The 16,883-nt window shown below is 38.5% G+C and overlaps 1 protein-coding gene across 15 annotated transcripts in view; it reads right to left on the bottom strand.

Moving 5' to 3' along the window:
- LOC105466141 (catenin alpha 3) overlaps window positions 1-16,883 on the bottom strand; it is a 1,883,635-nt gene that overhangs the window by 1,800,487 nt on the left and 66,265 nt on the right. For 3 of the 15 annotated variants that reach the window (XM_071068757.1, XM_071068754.1, XM_071068755.1), the window contains exon 1: window positions 4,278-4,462. The exons of the other annotated variants lie outside the window; for them this stretch is intronic. The gene's annotated coding sequence lies outside the window, so the exon portion shown is untranslated. Of the gene's footprint in view, window positions 1-4,277; window positions 4,463-16,883 lie in introns of those variants that run through there. 15 annotated transcript variants of the gene reach the window in all.

A 16,883-nucleotide genomic window follows, 5' to 3' on the forward strand; every position in this document is an offset into this window, starting at 1 on the left:
TATGAACCACCACAGTTTGTTTGTCTGAGGGCCATGACTAAGTCTGTGGCCTTTCTTTGATCTCGCTTTTCCTTTTGGGCCTGTTCTTCTTGGTCCCTATTATAGAACACCGAGGTTGCCACGTTTAATAATGCCTCTAGATTTTGTTCAGGGCCCAGGCTCGCTCTTGGAGCTTTCTCTTGATATATGTTCCTTCGGATGTTCAGATGTGTCCAGAGCTTCTTCCTTCCGGTGGGTTCGTGGTCTTGCTGACTTCACGAGTGAAGCCACAGACCTTCACAGTGAGTGTTACAGCTCTTAAAGGCAGCGCATCTAGAGTTGTTTGCTCCTCCTGGTGGGTTCATGGTCTTGCTGACTTCAGGAATGAAACCACAGACCCGCAAGGTGAATGTTACAGCTCATAAAGGCAGTGTGGACCCCAAAAGTCAGCAGCAGCAAGATTTATTGAGAAGAGCGAAAGAATAAAGCTTCCACAGCGTGGAAGGGGACCCAAGCAGGGTTGCCGCTGCTGGCTCAGGTAGCCAGCTTTTATTCCCTTATTTGGCCCCATCCACGTCCTGCTGATTGGTCCATTTTACAAAGTGCTGATTGGTCTGTTTTTTACAGAATGCTAATTGGTCCGTTTTTACAGAGCGCTGATTGGTGCATTTACAAACCTTTAGCTAGACACAGAGTGCTGATTGGTGGGTTTTTACAGAGTGCCAATTGGTGTGTTTACAAACGTTTAGCTAGACACAGAGCGCTCACTGGTGTGTTCTTACAGAGTGCTGATTGGTGCGTTTACAAACCTTTTGCGTTTACAAACCTTTAGTAGACACAGAGCTCTGACTGGTGCATTTACAATTCTTTAGCTATTCAGAAAAGTTCTCCAAGTCCCCACCCGACCCAGAAGCCCAGCCGGCTTCACCTCTCAAGAGGAGATAAATGTTTATGCAGTGTAACTTAAGCAATGCTACTCAAACTGCAGGTCTGCCATCAGAAAAGGAGCTTGTACCAGAATGTAAGTTAGTGAGTGCTTCCTTCATCTAGAAAGTCTCGCTACAAAGTGCTTAGGGTGTAGCTGATTTACTTTCAGGAACAAGCCTCTTATCTCGTTTCATAGACCAGTTAAAAATTGGGACCTGCTAATTACATTTTGAACAGTGCTAATTTAAAGTAAGGGCCTCCACTGTTCAAGTTACAGTATTTGAGAGACTTTCTTTGCACTAAACATTGCCTTCTCCATCAAATCAGTTTCCCCATTGCCAAGAGGGATCTGCAGCAGAAAAGCATCTTGGTTAGGATAATGAAGGGCAAAGAAAAGAGGTGGGGAGGGTGCCAAATAAACTTGACCTAATATTCCATTTTGCACACAGGAACTCAAAGTCACTTATCATATGCTAGAAGCTAGTGATTAAATTGGTTACAGATTACTCGCTAAGTCCCAGACAACAATAATGTGGTTAAAAACAGTAATTAAGCATGTGAAAAATCAGATGCATCAGCTAACAGTCCTGTTAACCTTCAAAAATTCTGCAGCCTCAATTATCTGTCACGTTCCATTAGATCTGCAACTTGGCTAAACTTCAGAGTTCCACCCCACAGTACCATGTCACTTAAACTCCAGTATCCAAACAAGAATCAGAAAATCACACTTTTTAAATCTCTAGACTAGCATTCCCATGAGCCAATGATCCATAAATAAACACTATTTTTAAGTTTTCCTTACGAAGCGCATAGTTTTCTTCAGGCCAGTTTGGGCTGCCAACTTCTCTTCTTAAATCTTAATCCTTTCTATTCCAAAAAAATAGAAACATGCAAACAGAAGTTCATGGGGAATAGAGAATGAAACTCCCATCCTTCTGTAGCTATGGCCTTTCTCTAAACATTATTACTGAATAATAAAACTTTACAATTTAAAAACTTTTCTAATACAGGAAGAATATATTATTTAATAATTCATAACTCTACATCTCACTTCACACCACATAATATTGATATCTCTAATCTCTCCACTTCGATTTCTCAGGACCAGTAATTAGTTGTATTTATCACTAATTCCTTAGCTTTCTTCCTTCTACTCTATTTATACAACCATGGTTCCCAAACTCAACAATGACAGAATTAAAACCTATCTTCTCTGACTCCTACTATAGCCACGCCTTATTCCATTCTCATGTTTTCCCTATAGAAAAACCCAATACTGAATTGCTCCTCTAGCATGTGCCCTCTATCCCTTTTCTTTCTATTCTGTTGCCTACAGATTTTCTCCAAATACTTCTAATTTCTCCAAAGATTCACAATAAGTAAAGAATTTATTCTTCCTATTCCTATTTCTTTGTCACAGTTGTATCATAAAAGTCATATAAGTCACTATGTCTACATGGTCTTCTAACAAAGTTATTTATAAATTCTATTGTTTTAATGTCCAAAGTAACATAAATGATCAACAATACTATCCATTGGTTTCAGGAAGAGCTGAAGTATTTTCAACTCTGATATGTAGCTTTGTTGGTATCTGTAAAAGTTTATTAAGTGGAAATTTTGTAGGTAGGAGAGATTCCGTACTTTTAAATACTAAGTATTTTGGTATCTATGTGCCTGATAACAATGTTTTGCACATCATAGACAAGAGATATGTCATTTGGTAGACTAAGAATTTTACAATGCTTTAAAAGAATAACAGTAAAAACTTATCTTAAATATCACAACCTTTACCTTCAAACATAGTGTTCTCTAATCCAACACTTCCACACTTAGAAACAGAGATTAAGGAAATTATCTTAAACATACCTACATATATATATATACACACATAAGTAAATAAATACACAAAGATGTTTACCATAGCATCTAGATGTTCAGCAATGATTAATAAAATTATATTCATTCACTTGAAAAAATGTTACACAAATTTAAAATAACACCACTGTAGAATAGGTAATATTCTGTGAAAAATGTTTCCGTATATGGTTAAATGAAAAAGCAAGGTTCCAAATTTTATCTATAGTACTATTACAATTCTTTTTAAAGCGATCTAGAAAAAAAAAAAGACTAGAAGGAAACACATCAATGAGATTACAGGTAATATTTTTCTGTGCTTTCAAAATTCCTACAATGAACATTTAATGCTTTTATAATGAAAAAAAGTTTTACCATAAAAATCCCAATCTTTTACTCAGAAAGGAAGATTTAGACTATGTGTAGGAGGTAACAAGTGGGAATAACTTTGTCTATACTGTCTGTATTTTAGGTTTCTCCATTTAATAAACTTGTCCTATGGTACTACTACTTTTTTTATAATGGATAATGAAATTTTAATAGCACACTCAAATATGCCATTCAAATCTGACCATGGATAATGTGAATCTTCAAATCACAACTATTCTCAATATGTTGAGCTTTCAATCTGTCTTAAAAACTAGCCATAAACCCAGAACCAAGGCAAATTTGAAATCCTGGTTTTCCCACTTTGTTTTTAGCAAATCGTTGCATTCTCATGTTATCTCCAGAGATCTTAGTAGGCACATATCAGTGACTCAAAAACTCTACAGGAAACGAACTTTCTGATGTCTAACCCCAATTTCTTCTTGTTTCCATTTGAACTCATTTCTTTTATTTCTGTCTTCTGTGTAACTGACAGCAGCTGCACACAATCATTCAGATCCCATTAGATAGTGACCTTTTCTTTACAGGATTGATCATTACATCTCATGATCATTCCATACAGTGATTTTCATTTGATTATAACTGGTCATCAAACAGTTCTGAGAGCATTCCTCAACCTCCTAATATTCCTTCCAATTATAAAACAAATAGACAGATATTAAATTCAGAAATTAATGCTTTTTGCCATTATCTCACCTGAATCTTCCATTTACTATGAATTAGCTTTTGGTTGAAAGTAAAATCCCTTCAAACAATTTCCATCTTTGCTTCCTTTTCCCCACTCCCATGCCAAAGCACATGCATCCAGGCCATATCTTATCTTTTCCTGCACAGTATCCAATCGGCTTTTTATAGCCAGAAACTCTCTAAATGCAAAGCACGACCTTGTCTACCAGCTTCCCCTGGCAATAGTTCGAAAGTTATTTATAACTTTAAAATTAGCGTGAAAGTCTACATTTCTCATCATAACTAGTCAAAACATTCCCATTTCATATAATAATGTGATCTTCCTCAATTCAGAAAAAAACCCCACATTTTAAACCTATGATTAAAACTAAGACACAGGAATTCAATGCAGAAATGAGAATTCGCTGAAGTTCAGCTCTTCTCTTTACAAATTTGACTCTTACCTTTCTGTTTCTTCCTATAAAGTAAATGGGCTTAAAATTCAGCTCCTGTAGGGAATTTTCCAAAAAGAGCTTTGTGGGGGGTGAAAAAAGGCTTCTTGGTGGTCACAGAGTTACAGAGTACCAAATTGAGAAGCAGATGACAGTGGGGCAGTCACTTTAGCTGAGCGTTGTTCACCCAGGATAAGAAAGAAAGGGGAGGTTACAAGCCAGGGTGGGTGGTATCTAATCCTGAACCACTAGTCACTGACCTCACTGACAACTTGTTACTGAAAATACTCTGTTGAAAAAGGCCAGACACATACTTTGCCTAGAGACCTACAAATATAGCTCTGAATAAGTTAGATTTGCATTTCTCTAGTTCCTTTCCAAAAGAAGAACCTCTTCTATCTAATTAAAGCCAAAGGCTGGAATTATTGAAAGTGAAAAATAATAAAGCAGGGAAAATAGGAGTCCAGGAAATCCTGACATCAAAAGATCAATTACGTAAAATTCAATGTCTTCTGAACCCTAGAGATGATGGCATCGAGGCCATGTATCACATGTGAGATCGTACTTTTCTTCTTCTGAAATATTACCTGTCTCATCCCTTGTACCAAGCATCACCCTCTCTGCTTCCAGTATTTATGAGGAACCGCATCATTATCAGTAAAGAATCTAAACTGAAGATTTACCAAAATCTCCATAGATAAACTCATTGTTAAATTTAAGCCACCAAAAACACAGTCTTCTCCACCAAAATTTCTTTTTTCTATAACTATTCTTTTTCACATTTCCTCTTCCCTTTTTTTGATATCTTCTCCCTCAATATCTTCACATTCACTGAAACAGTCTTTATCATTTCATCAATTCCTTGACATCCCACTCGAACTTCTGTGGCATTTCCTCGGACATAACCATTTTTCTGACTTTCTTCTAATAGCTTCTAAAACAAGAGGTGCTAACTAAAATATGAACTACTTGTTTGAGTTTTGGCAGTCCTGTTCTTAAAAGGCTGAATTCAAAATAAAAAGAAAGCATGTATTTATTAGCTCTCCAGATACTCTTAGAACAAATTTCAGGGAGCCAAGAGAAAAGGCAGAGTCTGGGAACTGTCAGAGAATCAACTATGAAAGGGGTTCATTTTATATGATTTGCAGGATAGCCTTCAAAACGACTGTATTTTTATGTAGCTACCTTTAAAATGGGCATAATTGAAAATACATTTATCTAAAGATTCTCAGTTGCTAACATGTTATCCTCCCCAGATTTTTTTTAAGGCAGCTTTTTCCCCCTGGAGAATCTAGAAATAGCCTCTTTTCACAGTGAAACAAAGAGTAAGTTTTATGTCTCTCAATCCATCTTTTCTTGAATAAAGAAATCACTTGACACTTGCAAAATAGCAGGTTTTGTCTTAGAGCTTTAATAATGAATGTTTTCCAAACCAGGACTGTTGAATTGAGCCCAAGATGAGATATTCAAATTCTATCATAAGCCTAGCTTGTCCTCCTGTGAAACCACAATAAGTTACTTACCTGCCCTGGATCTCTCCTTTCCATCTACAAAATGGAGATGAGAACTCTTACTCTTTTTATTTGCTTTTCAGAGGATATGTGAATTAAATGGATAAAAGCTGAAGAGCTTTAAATTACACCAAACTCTGCAGAGATGCAATACAGATGAAACCTTCTTACAGAACTTGGTGTTATCAAAACAATCAAATATTATAAATATCTGAAATGTAATTTTAAAGAGCTTTTATAGTGCGGTTTTTTTTTAATTCCTTCATAAAAATATCTGCAGCCTCCAAGGTAGTATTTAGCTGAAGTATTTCCCACTATAGGCACAAGAGGTTTCCTCCTAGCAATTCAAATCACGTTGGATTTGTTGATTACAGGCCCCATGGGCCTCTGTATTTATATCGGTTTGCTGACAGAAAACACATATCACCTATGTCAAATTTCCATAGTTAACTATAGGATAGGAGACAAAAGCAGAGAAATCTGACTTTCTCTGTGTGATCACTGAAGCATGCTGGAGGCTAAATAGTTTCTATAAACTACACAGCCCCTGCATTTTGCATCCTGGCCCTCTTCCAGATTTTCACAGTAATTCTTTCTTGTCACCTTGCCCAGTCTTGTTCAGTATTTATTCTCCTTCCCTATTTACTTGTTTCCTTTCTTTATACTTTGCAAACTTTAAAATTTTGGCTCACATGCCTCTTGCAAGCAATCAAACATTGAGGGTAGAAGAGTTGGAAAAAAAAAAGAGAGAGAGAGAGACAGAGAAAAGAAAGAGAAGAAATCAGGGCCATTACTAGCAATTCTTCCGAGGTAATCAAAAGTGAGTTTTTTGGTTCTAGGCATGAGGACTGGCCCCAAACAAAGTCATTCAATTGGATGTTCTGAGAAGTCCCTTGATGCAGAGCCCTGTGTTAAGAATCAGCTAGAAGATTACGGGAGAGAAGGGAGGCCTCTAAAAAGAAGATAATTCTATCCCTATCAGTAGCCCCTCTTAGAAAATAAGTCCTCCAGGGTGCAATATGTTCTTTAGTCAGAATGAAGTAGTTTCTTCTTGTCAATAAAATCCCTTATAGAATGAAAATCACTTTTGCATGAACCATGAGTCCATTTCATCTGTACATAATATCTCAAACTAGTGGCAATTTCAGGTTGGGGCTTTAAAAATATGTAATTTTCTGAACAGCTATAATACCTTTCTAAAATGAGATTTAAAGCTAGGAATAACTCGTTTGTGATAATTAAAATCATTTTTTTCAAAAATATTTGATAAATAGTTCTGGCACCTTGCCAGGTATTTTAGGTGAATCTAAATGAATCTGCCCCTGATTTGAAGGTCTTAAATACTATTAATATAACAAAAAAATGTTTCTTACTCTCCCTTCCCAATCATCCTTATTATTAGCAGCTAACCAACTCTCCTGCCTCCCTGAGAAAAACAGAAGCCACCTGGAAGATGTTTCACATCTTTCCATCATCAAATCTATAAACCCACCAACACTGAGCCTCATCTTCTCTACCTTCCCTCCTAATACAATGCAAGAAGTCCTCTTGCTCTTACCAAAGGCTAATCTCTCTTGTGCACTGGATCCCTTCTTCCCTCACCTTCTCAAGGACTCTGCTCCTTCATGATCGCCTCATATACTGCATTATCACCCCTTCCCCAATGATCAGTGCAAAAATATGCCACAGGACTTCTACCTGAAAATTTTCAAACAAACAAAACATTACTTTTACCCTACAGCTCCCTGCAGTTGCTACTTAGTTCTCTGTGCCTTCATCATAATACTTCCCAAATGAGTTGTCCACCACCCCTACATTTTTACCTCTCACTTCACCACCCACTAAGATGATTTATTTCCCCTTCACTCCCAAAAGGGTCATTTTTAAGTCTATCAACAACCTCCAGGTGGCCAAACCATTCTGTCACCTGAGGGGATATCTCATCCCAACCTATGGCTTTCAATGAGATCTTTAAATGAGATAGGATGTTGAGTGATACTTTTCCTGTAGCCAATAATTGGTGATTATGGCTCAAAATGAAAGAAAATGAAGCCACCTAGGTACATGCTAAGGAATTTCCAGTATTTGAGGACAGACATGTCACTCAGGGATTACTAAGAAGCAGTTAAGAAAAGAATTACATGCTCTTCTTCTCCTATGCCCTCTCCTAGTGTAACCGAAATGCACGTTCAATTGTCCATGGCTTGCAAAGTCCAATTAACAAGAGCAGGTTCTGGTATAAAGAAGATGACTTTTTATTCCAAAGCTGGCTTAGGGGAAGGAGTACAGTCTTCTGCCTTTAAGGGTGCTGCTTCACTTTTGAAGCAGAAAGCAGGTGCTTTTAAAAGGGGTCTTGGCATGAATGGCATGCAGGGGAGAGAAATGCAGGTGGGGGTCTGCATAACTTGCTTTGGTGCCTTATCTACTGGACAGTCAAGCTGGTGACCACTAGTGTCTTCGTGGGCAGAACTAGCTTGTAAAACTAGCCCAAACTCTCCAGTTAGGAAAGAGTTTTGTAGCAGGCATACTTTGGGGTGTAGATTAACTGTCTGTCATCTCTCAAATCAGTCTCCTGGTGGGAGAGAGTTGGGCTCTGGAGCTTCTAAGCACATAGTTGGATTAACTCACCCTATAAGGATTGTCTGGTGAAGAGGAGGTAAAAGGTTATAATTGCATTTCTAAAGAGCTAAGTAGGAAGTGGGAGAAAGGAGGAAAGAAAAAAGAAGAATGAAAAAAATAAACAATCTCTTAGAAAAATGGGGGTACTCAGTTATACTAGCCATAATATTAGAGGAAAAGTTAGTGGACTTGAAAAGTTAGGGGAACAAGGCCACGTGCTTCCTCTCCTCTTGAAGATACCAGAGTAGAAGTGATGAAAAAAACTCTTTCCCCATTCCAAGTCCCTTGGGAGGACATCTGGTCAATGCTGGGGAAAAGGGAGGAATATTTAAATTAGAATGAAATGGAAGTGTTAAATTGGACAAGCAGGACTTTAAAGAACTAAAAATGGCAGGCACTCACCTGGTGTGTCATTAAGGAATAGGAAAGGGAGATGCAACAGAGCAAAGGGAGATACAGGGAGAGAAGAAAAGAAGCTAGTTCACTCAAACCAGTTACACATGCATACGCTAATGGTTCCCAACTTTGCATCCTATTCCAGACCTCTCTCATGACCCCCAGAGCAATATATCAAAACTGCCTTCTCCATTTGAATAACTAATACACACTTCAAAGTTGATATGTCCCAAAAAGGAGCTCTTGATTTTGTCTCTCAAACCTATTTTTCTCTGTCATTCATATCCCAATAATTGGTACCATCACCCAATTACTGCATAAGCCAAAGCCTAGGAGTTATCCTTCATTCATTCTTTTCCCTCATTACCATCAAGAATTCCCACTGACCCTACTTACAAAATTTGTCTTTAACATGTCTACATTTCTCTATCTCTCCTACCCCGACTATTCCAACATTGGTAGTCATTCTCTACATAGTTTCTAAGTGATTTTTCACAACTTAGAAATTCAGCTCATGTTATTCTCCTGCTTAATATTATCCAAAGGCTTCCTATTACTCATAGCAGAAAATCCAAATTCTTTACCAAATCTACAAGGCCCTGCATGATCTGGCTCCTGTCAACCTCTTCCACCTCAACTCACAACATTCTTTCCCCTCGACTCAAAACACTCTCCCCTCTAATATACTGACTCCAGATATACTCTCTATTTATAAAATAACCGACCTATATTCCCCTAGGGCAATTGCACTTGCTGTTCCTTTGCCTAAAACCATTTGCTCCCAGCTCTTTACACGTCTGGCTCATTTTCATCTTTGATATAATCCTTCACCTTCTCATAGAGGTATTTCCTTACTATTTTTTATCTCACTGTTCCCAGTCACTTATCACAACCTTGCATTTTTTTATTTGTTTACTTATTCTGTCTTCACCATTGGGATAAAACCTACGGGCAGTGGCAGTGTCCATTACTGTATGGCACATACAGATTAACTATAATACAAGGTAAGCATCAATACCTACAGGAATTAAAAGGAGATGGGGTTGGGGGGGATAGCTCCAGGAGGAGGGGATAATCAAGGAAAATCTCCTGGTGAGAGTTACATTCACCTTGATACAAAATGAAAGACGTCAGCTTCATAAGAGATTGGTATTCTATTGATTTTATTTCACCAATAGCCTTCAAATCCATTGCCTTATCTCCACCTTTATAACTATTAATGTTACCTTACCTTACACAAACTAGAGTTATGCCTTGCTTTTTGTCTTTATGGATTATAGTTACCACCTAATTTCTCTCCCTACCTGTATTTCACTTTGTGTAAACCCAAATATCACATTTAGATGCCAGTCAGGGTGAATTTAGTGCTACTGTTTCAGTCTCAATTTAACTATTTCAGAACAAACTACTGAAGTTGATACATTAACTTTGTTGCCTTGGTAATAATAGAAGGGCTCATTTAATTTAATTCTCATTTAATTTTCTCAAGGCACCATGCTTCAGTTTTGATAGCCCATCTTGCTGTTAGTCAATAACCTTAACAATCACAGTAATTACAGTCAATCATGTCTGCTTTAGTTCATTGATTACTTGGTTACTTTCTCATTTCTTTAATGAGAATTCCCAGCCCACACCTTTCAGGTGACATTTCTTTTATCAATTAATCACCCTCTCAGTCCCTTGAATATATTCATAAACCAGACCATCTTGTATTGATGGTTCTAAAGACAACTTGCTTCTGCAGCTTTGAAAATCACAATCATTTTCAGAGATACGGAACACCTAAAATGAAATTAACATTTATTGTCATTGAACCTTCTTATTTCAAATTATTTGAACAGGGCTGTATTATACCACTTCTAAAGCATTAACACACTTAATTTTTAAAATAATACAGCTTTTAAAATGTTAAAGAAATTGTCCTGTCTTTGCAATTCTAATCTCAAAAGTTCTGTCTCTGTTCTGAGAAAACAAAGACAGTAAATTTTCTGTTTGTGCAAATGTAAAGCAAGTCTCACCTAAATGTCATGAAGGAAATAACTGTAGTCGTTTCACTCAGAGAAATTCAGTGAGCTATGTCTCTGTAGAGTTTTATTGTTTCTAAAAGAGAACTGTTTATTTTTCCTGCATGAATTTACATAGTCCTTGAACCCATCAGAACTTATACTCTCTTTATAAAACAAATATTTTCCAATGTTCCTTTTTAATATCCTGAAATGAAATTTATAGTTACTAACTACATACTGATTATAGTTACTAACTACATATATCTTATATATATATGTATGTATTCACATAAATTATATATTTGCATTTCATTCTACAAATGACCAGGCACACTTACACTGGAAAACAATCAGTCACTATTCCCCTTATGCACAGAATCACTATGAATGTGGCAGCTACAAATGTAGACAGATAAGGATGCACTGTTGTATTGTCAATTCAAATTCCACAAGCAGCATTTCAGTAGTGACATGATTTTTCTAAAATAGTGCACAACTCTTGATACAATACAGAACAAAATAAAAACAATCTTCCTTTGATATACCTAAATGGTTGCATTCCTAGAAATTCAATGTATATTAAAACTGTGCCAAAAAATACTATGTATTTATAAGTAAAACCAGAATTAGGTTTAAGGCTTAGAAAATTATAAGCAGAACATACATGAATGTCTACTGGGAAATTAGAAAGTTGCATGGAATGTGGGGACAATTCATTGTAGAGGGGAGTTCCACACACTGTAAACCCTCTTAAGTTTCTTTGGACTGACAAAGATTCCTTGCTTGACAAAACTGTAGTTGACATTCTGAAATTTCATCTAGGCCCATTTATGTACTTCTTTGAAAAATCTAGTTTTCGTAAACAGCCCTGCTAAGTCAGTTTAGCACCCCCCCAACCCTCCCGCTCCATATCTGATCTACCTTGATTGGGTTCCTCATCTGCCACCATCCCCCAGGTGATATCTGATCACCTTGGCCTGTCTTCAGCAAGAATCTAGTTAGGTTGGTTTACCCAGAACCCCTCTTACCCCGATGTTTCTTCCTGGTAATTTTCAGTGACCCACCCCTGCCCACTGGTTATAAATTCCCACTTGCCCATGCTGTATTGAGAGTTGAGCACAATCTCTCTCCTCTACCACAAGACTTATTGCAGTGGTCCCTATACTGTGATAGTCCTAAATAAATTTTTCTTTATCATGCTTTAACAAATACCACTTGTTAATAGTTTTCTTTTTTAACAGGCCCCAGCAAATTAGATGCCAGGTATGTCCCGCAACTACTGTGACAACCAAAACTGCCCCTGTAGTGGAAGGAAGTAAAGAAACTTGAGAAGAAGCATTGCTATAGAACACTGCATGTTTACAAGTGCCCCAAGACTAAAATGAAAAAGGATAGGAAGAAAAGGAGGAAGAGAAGGGGGACAGAGAGGAAGTGGGAGGGGAGAGAGATTAAGGAAGGAAAGAAGATAAATTCTGTAAACAGCCCCATCTAGACTGGCATAGCACAACCTGGAATGGACTATTTAGGTCCCAAACATGATGTTAAGAGAATAATTCAGATTTCTAGGAATGCACTAAAGACAGCTATAGCAATGCCTGGACGAGAGGAGGAGATGGGTGGTACTCACAGGAAGAAGGAATGAGGTTAGTCCTGAAGAGAATGGATATCCCCATTGTTATTTATTCTGAGGAAGAAGTTAATTCTGGGACAGAAATGAGAGCTGGAAACCTAGGATTTTAGCCAAAAAGGGGAGAACATCCCTTTTCTCTCTGAAGCCCCATAGTTTTGGGGGCCTAGCCTCCAGATGGAAGAGATGAACTAGAGAGTATCACACAGTGGCATGTCCACAACAGTGGTAGATAGAAACAATTCAGAAGGACATAGGCATGGGCAAAGACTTCATGTCTAAAACACCAAAAGCAACGGCAGCAAAAGCCAAAATTGACAAATGGGATCTCATTAAATTAAAGAGCTTCTGCACAGCAAAAGAAACTACCATCAGAGTGAACAGGCAACCTACAGAATGGGAGAAAATTTTTGCAATCTACTCATCTGACAAAGGGCTAATATCCAGAACCTACAAAGAACTCAAACAAATGTACAAGAAAAAAACAAACAACCCCATCAAAAAGTGGGCAAACGATATGAACAGACATTTCTCAAAAGAAGACATTCATACAGCCAACAGACACATGAAAAAATGCTCATCATCACTGGCCATCAGAGAAATGCAAATCAAAACCACAATGAGATACCATCTCACACCAGTTAGAATGGCGATCATTAAAAAGTCAGGAAATAACAGGTGCTGGAGAGGATGTGGAGAAATAGGAACACTTTTACACTGTTGGTGGGATTGTAAACTAGTTCAACCATTATGGAAAACAGTATGGCGATTCCTCAAGGATCTAGAACTAGATGTACCATATGACCCAGCCATCCCATTACTGGGTATATACCCAAAGGATTATAAATTATGCTGCTATAAAGACACATGCACACGTATGTTTATTGCAGCACTATTCACAATAGCAAAGACTTGGAATCAACCCAAATGTCCATCAGTGACAGATTGGATTAAGAAAATGTGGCACATATACACCATGGAATACTATGCAGCCATCAAAAAGGATGAGTTTGCGTCCTTTGTAGGAACATGGATGCAGCTGGAAACCATCATTCTTAGCAAACTATCACAAGAACAGAAAACCAAACACCACATGTTCTCACTCATAGGTGGGAACTGAACAATGAGATCACTTGGACTCAGGAAGGGGAACATCACACACGGGGGCCTATCATGGGGAGGGGGGAGGGGGGAGGGATTGCATTGGGAGTTATACATGATGTAAATGATGAGTTGATGGGTGCAGCACACCAACATGGCACAAGTATACATATGTAACAAACCTGCACGTTATGCACATGTACCCTACAACTTAAAGTACAATAATAATAAATAAATTTAAAAAAAAAAAAAAGATAATAAAAAAAAAAAGAAACAATTCAGAAGAACACTTTTCAAGGATACCTTGAAAATGGCTCAGAACTTGGACCAGAGGGTACTGGGTGGAGCCACAGTTACTGTTGTAAACCATTATCTGTACTGTCTTTTCTTTATCTTGCCTCTTTCTGTAAAGTCTGGTTAAAATGATATTCTATAGAAAATTAAGGAAATAATCTGTGTCCTGGCTGGGATAGAATAGTGACCTGGAGAACAGGATCCAAAGCAGCAGGGCAAGAGATCCAAAACAGAAAAACATAGTGGACCTTGATATGGTTTGGCTGTGTGCCCACCCAAATCTCAACTTGAATTCCCACATGTTGTGGGAGGTACCAAGTGGGAGGTAATTGAATCATGGGGGCAGGTCTTTCCAGTGCTGTTCTCATAACAGTGAGTAAGTCTCATGAGATCTGATGGTTTAAAAAGGGGAATTTCCCTGCACAAGTTCTTTTCTCTTGTCTGCCACCATGTGAGACATGCCTCACCTTCCACCATGATTGTGAGGCCTCCCAGCCATGTGGAACTGTAAGTCCAATAAACTTCTTTCTTTTGCCCAGTATTGGGTATGTCTTTATCAGCAGTGTGAAAGCGGACTAATACAGTAAATTGGTACCAGTAGAGTGGAGCATTACTGAAAAGATGCTTCCAAAAATGTGGAAGCAACTGGAACTGGGTAACAGGCAGAAGTTGGAACAGTTTGGAGGGCTCAGAAGAAGACAGAAAAATAAAGTTTGGAACTCCCTAGAGACTTGTTGAATGGCTTTGATCAAAGTGATGATAATTATATGGACAATGAAATCCAGTCTGAGGTGGTCTCAGATGGAAATGGGAACTGGAGCAAAGGTGGCTTTGTTATGTTTTAGCAAAGAAACTGTAGGCATTTTGCTCCTTCCCTAAAGATGTGTGGAACTTTGAACTTGAGAGAAATCATTTAGGGTATCTGGCAGAACAAATGTTAAGCATCAAAGCCTTCAATATATAACTTGGGTACTGTTAAAAGCATTCAGTTTTAAAAGGGAAGCAGAGCACAGAAGTTTGGAAAATATTCAGCCTGACAATATCATAGAAAATAAAATCCCATTTTCTCAGGAGAAATCCAAGCCGGCTGCAGAAATTTGCATAAATAATGAGGAGCCAAATGTTGAGCCCCAAGACTGGGGAAAATGTCTACAAGGCATATCAGAGGTCTCCACACCAGCCCCTCCCATCACAGGCCCAGAGACCTAGGAGGAAAGAGTGGTTTCGTGGGCTGGGCCCAGGGTCCCCTGTGCTGTGTGCAACCTAGAGACTTGGTGCCTTGTGTCCCAGCTGCTCCAGCCGTGACTGAAAGGAGCCAACATAGAGCTCCAGCTGTGGCTTCAGAGGGTGCAAGCCCCAAGTCTTGGCAGCTTTCACGTGGTGTTGAGCCTGCAAGTGCAAAGAAGTCAAGAATTGAGGTTTGGGACCTGACAAAAATAAGCAATGGAGAAAGGATTCCCTATTTAATAAATAGTGCTGGGAAAACTGGCTAGCCATATGCAGGAAACTGAAACTGGACCCCTTCCTTACACCTTATACAAAAACTAACTCAAGATGGATTAAAGACTTAAATGTAAAACCTAAAACCATAAAAACCCTAGAAAAAAACCTAGGCAATACCATTCAGGACATAGGCATGAACAAAGACTCCATGAGTAAAACACCAAAAGCAATTGAAACAAAAGCCAAAATTGATAAATCAATCTAATTAAACTAAAGAGCTTCTGCACAGCAAAAGAAACTATCATCAGAGGGAACAGGCAACCTACAGAATAGGAGAACAATTTTGCAATCTATCCATCTGACAAAGGGCTAATATCCAGAATCTACAAGGAACTTAAACAAATTTACAAGAAAAAAACAAACAAACCCAACAAAAAGTGGATGAAGGATATGAACAAACACTTCTCAAAAGAAGACATTTATGCAGCCAACAAACATGAATAAAAGCTCATCATCACCTGTCATTAGAGAAATACAAATCAAAACCACGATGAGATACCATCTCATGCCAGTTAGAATGGTGATCATTGAAAAGTCAGGAAACAACAGATGCTGGAGAGGATGTGGAGAAATAGGAACACTTTTACACTGTTGGTGGGAGTGTAAATTAGTTCAACCATTGTGGAAGACAGTGTGGTGATTACTAAGAATCTAGAACCAGAAATACCATTTGACCCAGCAATCCCCTTACTGGGTATATACCCAAAGGATTATAAATCATGCTGCTATAAAGACACATGCACCCATATGTTTATTGCAGGACTATTTACAATAGCAAAGACTTTGAACCAACCCAAATGCCCATCAATGATAGACTAGATAAAGAAAATGTGGCACATATACACCATGGAATACTATGTAGCCATAAAAAAGAATGAGTTCATGTCCTTTGCAGGGACTTGGATGAAGCTGGAAACCATCACTGTCAGCAAAGTAACACAGTAACAGAAAACCAAACACCATATGTTCTCACTCATAAGTGGGAGCTGAACAATGAAAATAGATGGACATAGGGAGGGGACCATCACATGCTGGTGCCTGTCAGGGGGTGGGAGGAAAGGGGATGGAGAGCATTAAGACAAATACCTAACGCATGAGGGACTTAAAACTTAGGTGACGGGTTGATAGGTGCAGCAAACCACCATGGCACATGTATACCTATGTAACGAACCCTCATGTTCTGCACATGTATCCCAGAACTTAAAGTAAAATTAAAAAAAAAAAAGAATTGAGATTTGGGAACCCCTGCCTAGATTTCAGAAGATGTACAGAAATGCCTAGATGCCCACCAGGCAGAAGTTTGCTTCAGGGGCAGGGCTCTCATGGAGAACCTCTGCTACAGCAGTGAAGAAGGGAAATGTGGGAGCCCCCACACAGAGCCCCTGCTGGGGCACTGCCTAGTGAAGCTGTGAGAAGAGAGCCATCATCCTCCAGACCCCAGAATGGTAGATTCACCAACAGCTTGCACCATCCATGCACCTGGAAAAGCCACAGACACTCAATACCAGACCATGAAAGAAGCCAGGAGGGAGGCTGTACCCTGCAAAGCCACAGGGGCAGA

This window comes from Macaca nemestrina, chromosome 9, assembly GCF_043159975.1.
Source record: "Macaca nemestrina isolate mMacNem1 chromosome 9, mMacNem.hap1, whole genome shotgun sequence".
Classification (NCBI taxonomy): Eukaryota; Metazoa; Chordata; class Mammalia; order Primates; family Cercopithecidae; genus Macaca; species Macaca nemestrina.